Source organism: Castor canadensis, chromosome 2, assembly GCF_047511655.1.
Source record: "Castor canadensis chromosome 2, mCasCan1.hap1v2, whole genome shotgun sequence".
In the NCBI taxonomy this organism is placed as follows: domain Eukaryota; kingdom Metazoa; phylum Chordata; class Mammalia; order Rodentia; family Castoridae; genus Castor; species Castor canadensis.
Genome location: NC_133387.1, coordinates 89,862,280 through 89,868,434, shown reverse-complemented (window position 1 = coordinate 89,868,434; position 6,155 = coordinate 89,862,280). Strand labels below are relative to the sequence as shown.

The 6,155-nt window shown below is 39.5% G+C and overlaps 1 pseudogene; it reads right to left on the bottom strand.

The window, feature by feature from the left end:
* Positions 1–3,188: 3,188 nt before the first annotated feature.
* On the bottom strand, positions 3,189–4,140 carry LOC109679023 (glyceraldehyde-3-phosphate dehydrogenase-like; annotated as a pseudogene).
* Positions 4,141–6,155: the final 2,015 nt, after the last annotated feature.

The window sequence follows — 6,155 nt, the reverse complement described above, 5'->3', positions numbered from 1 at the left end:
TCATGGACCTCATCCTCCTCTTCCCTCCCCAATCTGAACAATGCATTTTCCATCTCCCTCTTGACTTGCAGGACATTTACTCCATCATATTCTCATTCTGTATTTACTCACTTTATGAGCCTTTTAAATTCTGTAACTGTCCATGTGAAGTCATATGCTTCCTACTCAATTGTAAATCCTGGTCATATTGTTGATCACATAGCACTCATTATAGCATACAACACAGTATTCTGCACCTTGCAGGTTCTCAATAAACCACATCTACTTATATTGTATCCACAATGTGCCTTATGGGTTTACCAAGCGCTAGCCCTGTCACAGATAAGGACATGTCTCATTTGTGTTTAGTATCAATTTGAAATGCTCATTTCTTATTTGGATTCTGAATGCCCAATATTCACACCGCCATGTGGAGTCTGACATATATGCAGTGTAAAAGGCATCCTGCTGCATGAATAAAAGATAGTTATATTTCATATGTGTGATTTTCTCCACGGGACCCCAGAAAGTTTATAGTAATTTTAGAAAATAGCAGGTGCTGCCCCTTTAAGAAATTCCTTAAGTCAAAAGATTGGTCAGAGGTCAGGCTATAAAACTACAAGGAGACTAAAAGATGTACTAGCAGTACACTTTCCAGGCTCTTTGTTAATGGAAGGAAAACCTTAGCTTCAAAGGGCAGAAAGCTAGGCAGGAAAATAATGAGGTGGAGGAAAATCACTCCCTTCTGATTGGAAAAGGATCATTAGGAGGGAACCACACTGAGAAGCCCTGGTGGGGCTCAGATCTCTCTCTTCCAGCTCCTCCTAAACAATGTGGGGCCAAAAAAAAGTGAACTGGAGAGCTGAAAAAAGTGCCAAGCCCAAGACCTCTCTTCAGAGAGATAGGTGACAGCATGGCTAGCTATGGAAAACTGAATCACAAATAAGAGAGTTGACCAAAGGTCAACTTCTCCTCATTTGCAAAGATTGCTGCTCTGGGTTCTCACAAAACCCAGATGTTCAGAAGGATCTTTTGGAATTTAAAGCTGTGGACTTTCAACTCTTTCTGTGCAGACTCTGTAGGACACAGCATCCTAGTTAGAGTAAAAGGGGGACTGGCAGACATTGCTTGACGATGGGAAAGAATAGTGAGAAAGGGGATTATAGTCTATTCTTGACAGGGTGTTCTAATTACCTTGCTCTCTAAGTATTATGCAACAGATAGTAACGCTTAAAGTATTAAAACAGCAGGGTAACAAAAACTACTACTCTGTGTCACTGTTCTCTATTTCCAAACAGAACAGTTTCCTTTCTTCCAAGAATCATCTCTTTTTACTAGTATTATACATTCTGGTTTTGTGATCATAAATGGTTGAGTGCCCAGCCTGGCTAGCTAAAGGTGACCTTGCTCTGTGAGATCTTTAAGGTTTGCTGTTGCTCAGGAGCAGAATAAAATATGTCCCTTCCTATCTTGAAAAATTATGCCTCCATAATGACTGGGAAAGAAGGCCAAGTTAAGAATATATGACTCCTTGCTGTTTCTTCCTGGAGGCTGGCAGTGTGGTATCTTGCAACCCTTGTATGCTTACCCCTGGCTCCACTTGACCATCCCATTAGCCCAAGTAAGTAATTTCCACACTGTGAGGACTCACCCAGCAGGTCAGCAGTCCTGAAAGCATTCTCAAAGATATTCAGTAAGGGAATTCTGGGCCTCCAGCTCAGAAGTTCCGTCCAGGGTGTATACAGTCTAGGGTGTCCAAGAGTATCAGGTAGATGCCCTTAGTCTTTGCTCCTCTGCTTCTCTATCACAGAACCATTCTTGACAGATGGTATCTGGGTACCTCAGAGTAGATGACTTGGGGATAGATTTAGCTAGGGTTATTGAAATATGCTTGTAGCGGTCCCAGTCTTTCACACTATTACTGACTCTTTTGGTCTAACACTGTTCATATGTTATATAACACAGATAATAGTAACATTTTAAATAGCTGCAAATGACTTCCCTGGAAGAGTTTTATTACCCCCTATGATGACTTAACCCTAAAGTGAAACTGAAACTGCAGCACCATATTCCCATAGAACCAGCGGTCAGTGACCACATGAGTGTGGTCACTCATAGCATAGCATCCTGCATGTGTGGTAATGGGGAAATAAATAAGAAACTGGATGCTAGTGAGTGGAAAGTTCTTTCAAAGATCAGGTTGTGTAATTGGAAGTAGCTCTTTTGGTCACATCCATGTGTGGTCCCATGGACGTTCTCTCCTATCAGGAATATATGTGATAAGGCTGCATATCCAAGTCTAAGTGCAATATCCATTTCCCCCTTTTTAATGCAATAGCACATTTGATAATGCTGAAAAGAAATGCCATTTTAACTACCATTTGTAAAGGTATTGTAGAATGTTCGATAAAGCAAGTGCAAAATTGCCAAATCTTGATTTGAACATATGTGAAGTACTTCTTCTTTGCTAATCATTACGTTTATTTGTATACATACACACAAAAAAAATGCAGATGAAATTATGCGCCATTTAACAAAGGCAATATTATGATGAGCTATGGTGGAGGAAAGACTGGCTTTCCTCCACCATATAATTTGCCTAAGCAAATTATATGAAGAGATAATAAATGTGCAGCCAAAATGTTGAGGAAAAAGGTTTCTGAAACTTGTCAACCATTTAATTATTAAAAATGTGATGCATGCACACTTTGAACATTGTTAGTACATTCCAGGTCTTGAAACACCTATAATGTGTTGGGATTCCTTTCCTCACTTTGAGTAAATATATATTTGGGGACAAATTTTCTAGTTTTCATTCTTTTTGTTAAAGGTCTATACTTCACAAACCTAGTACTATCTCTTGGCACAGGATTGAAACTGATACGAAAGGCAGGTGATCCCAAGCTTTGCAGGTGGGATTTTTGGATTAAGTTCCAAAAAGGCAGAGAGACAAGCAGAGAGTTTAAAGGAGTAGGGAAAGGTTTATCTATTAATATTTATTTATTTGGGTGCAGTGAACTTTACTTATGGTATGTAGCAAAGCAGGGCTTCCTAAGCCCCTCCCTTCTTCAGGGTGTCTGGGATGGAAACTATAAAGAGGGGAGATTCTCAGTTTATTGAGGTGCTGAGTTGGGGCATGGACTCCCCAAAAGCTGATGGTCCCTCTTTTCCTCTTGCATTTTTTGCTGAAATGAGTGGTTCAAGGGCTATTACTCCTGAGAGGCCACATGGACCAGGTCCACCATCTTGTTGCTGTTAGCCAAATACATTGTCCTACCAGGAAATGAACTTGACAGAGTGGTCAAAGAAGGTCATTGAAGCCCCAAAATGAAAGGTGGAAGAGTGAGTGTTGCTGTTAGTCACAGGAAACAGCCTGGTCCTTAGTATAGTCCAGGATGGCATTTAGGGGACCTTCTCATGCTTGCTTCACCACTTTCTTAATGTCATCAGATTTGGCAACTTTTTCCAGGTGGCAGGTAAGATCCATCACTGGCACATTGCAGGAGGGAGGCACATGGAAAGCCGTGCCAGTGGGCTTCCCATTTACTCCAGAACTACCTTAGCCACAGCCTTAGCAGCACCAGTGGATGCAGGGATGAAGTTCTGTCATCATGCCACAATTTCCTGGAGGGACCATCCAGAGTCTTCTGGATGGCAGTGATAGCAGGGACTGTGGTCATGAGTTCCTCCATAATGTGTTATCACGGATGACCTTGGCCACAGGGACTAAGGAGTTGGTGGTGCAGGAGGCATTGCTGACGATATTGAGGAAGCTGTCCTAACTCTCCTGATTGCACCCATCACAAACATGGGGCATCAACAGAGTAGCTAAGATTATGACTCTTTTTGCTCAACACTTCAAGTGAGCCTCAGTCTTCTCCATGACAGTGAAGACATAAATGGACTCCACAACGTACTCTGCACCATCAGCTCTCCATTTGATGTTGGTGGGATCTCTTTCCAGGAAAATGGAGATGGCCTTCCCATTCTCAGCCTTATGTCATGGAAAGAATCACACTGGAACATGTGATTAAGTAGTTGGGGGTCAATGAAGAGGTCATTGATGCCAACAATATCCAATTTGCTGGTGTTGAAAGTATCCCTAGTGTCCTGGCACTCAATATGGTCAAATCTGTTCACTACAATTTTCTTCAGGAGCATGGCTTGCACTGTACAGGAAGATGTGGCTATCTGTCAAATAGGGAGGAGCAGAGAGCCAGGGAAGTTGTTTTAAATCAGATTAGAAGATAAGAACATTGAATAAAAGCCAATGTAATCCGACCAATAGAAGGCAAAAGTCAATGTGAAATAACAAAGCCTACAAGGTACAGATATTTTAATAGAAATGTATTTTTTTCCACTCCATAAAAAAGCTGAATTAGTTCAATAAAATATTAGGGTATATACATCCTTCAGTTAATGAATAAGACACAATTTATTCATTATTCAGGACCATTTACTATTTTTGCATAGAAATAGTTAATGTAGTAAAACTCTAAACAAAGCTGTATGTTTTTAAGCAAGAGGTTATAAGGCATACACTCTAGATTCACCTCAGATGGATTCAAGCACCAGTTCTACTTCCTACCATCTTTGTAACCTTGAGCAGGTGAGTTACACTCTCTGAGTCTCAGTTTCCTCACTTGTATATGTAACCTGCCAGTAGCACCTGCCTCACAAGGTTGATGAGAAGGTTAAATGAGATAATACTGACAGCAACCAGAGCTGAATCAAGATCAGAGCTGAATTCGTGCTTCCTCTGACCTGTTTTTCAAATGCCTCCTTACAGATGTGATAAAGTGAATTTCACTCATGCCAGATGAATTACTGCAAAACCTGAATCAGATGGGAGCCAAGTAGTTTTGCTGAACAAATTGCTTTGCCTCTAGCCTGGTCACACTGTGGCAGAGACTCTGACAGGTCATGCAGTGCTACACTAATGGGAGACCATGGCAAACAGGACATTAAATTAGCCATGAATGTGTCAGTGATTGATATTATCTGTAAGCCTCTAGGATTTCTTTGCATTGTAGTGCTGACCAATGTAAAACACAGCATCTATTCTCTCAGTAAAATGTTTGAATTCTAGATTTACACTAAGCCTCTCCCATCCACCTGGTAAAATAGAAAAAGAATGACAAAAACAGAATAAATCTCTATGTGGTTAATTGTCATGGCAATAAAATTGAAATAGATTTGTCATGTGATCATAGTACAAGATACTGAATTCTATAACAGTTTTCTTACAAATATATATTTAAGAATGTCCTGCTGTAACACAGTACTATTGCAGATTAGCAAGTTGAAGTGAGAAAATACTAGCTTTTCTCCTCTTCAGCTTTACAATACACCCCTTCACTTGAAAAACTAGCTCTGGGTCTACCATAACAGTGTTTTAGAAAAAGAAGCATGAATATTGGTATTGTGTAAAATTTTCAGCCTTTTTTATTCAGGGGGTCTCTAGAGAATAATGTGTTTATGACACAGAGACATTCTAAAAAGACTATTAGCACCATAAGCTTTTATAGATTTTTAAAATAACATTTTCCTACTAAAATACAAAAGAAATTATTAGAAGTCATTTATACCATGTTCGAAAACAAAGACTAGATAAGAATTGGATAGTTTCTTCAATGCATTTCATACCCCAATAATAAGCTAATTTTTATTCTCTTCAAGGTCTATTCAGAAAATGTGGAATAGATGGACAGGTCCATATTACATTTCTAAATTGGAGACTTAGTATGTTATGTGGTTAATATTGTTTCATAAAACATATATTTTCAGACCAATGGACACAAAATGTCCACAAAGCTACAGTTAAATTCTGTTTTGTTAAATTGGAGTCATAAATAGTACCACTTGACCCAGAAAAAAAATACTATAAAAAAAGGTAGCAGAGGATGGCTGGGTTAGGATGGCGTTGACCATGTGTTTTCCTCACTTTCTCCCCAAATTCTATAAAAATGCAGGAAGGGGTTAAAAACCAAATGCATAACATCAATGAAAATTTAGAAACTATAATTAGCAAATGAGAGTAGAGAATAATTTCTCGAGTCTATAATGAAAAGTAAGACCAGAACAGAAAACATCAAGTGAAAGGGAGGACTTCTGTTCACAGGTAAGCTTCCAGCAAGCACTTCCATGGCTCCAAGCTCAAAGACAGTAGTCCAGAG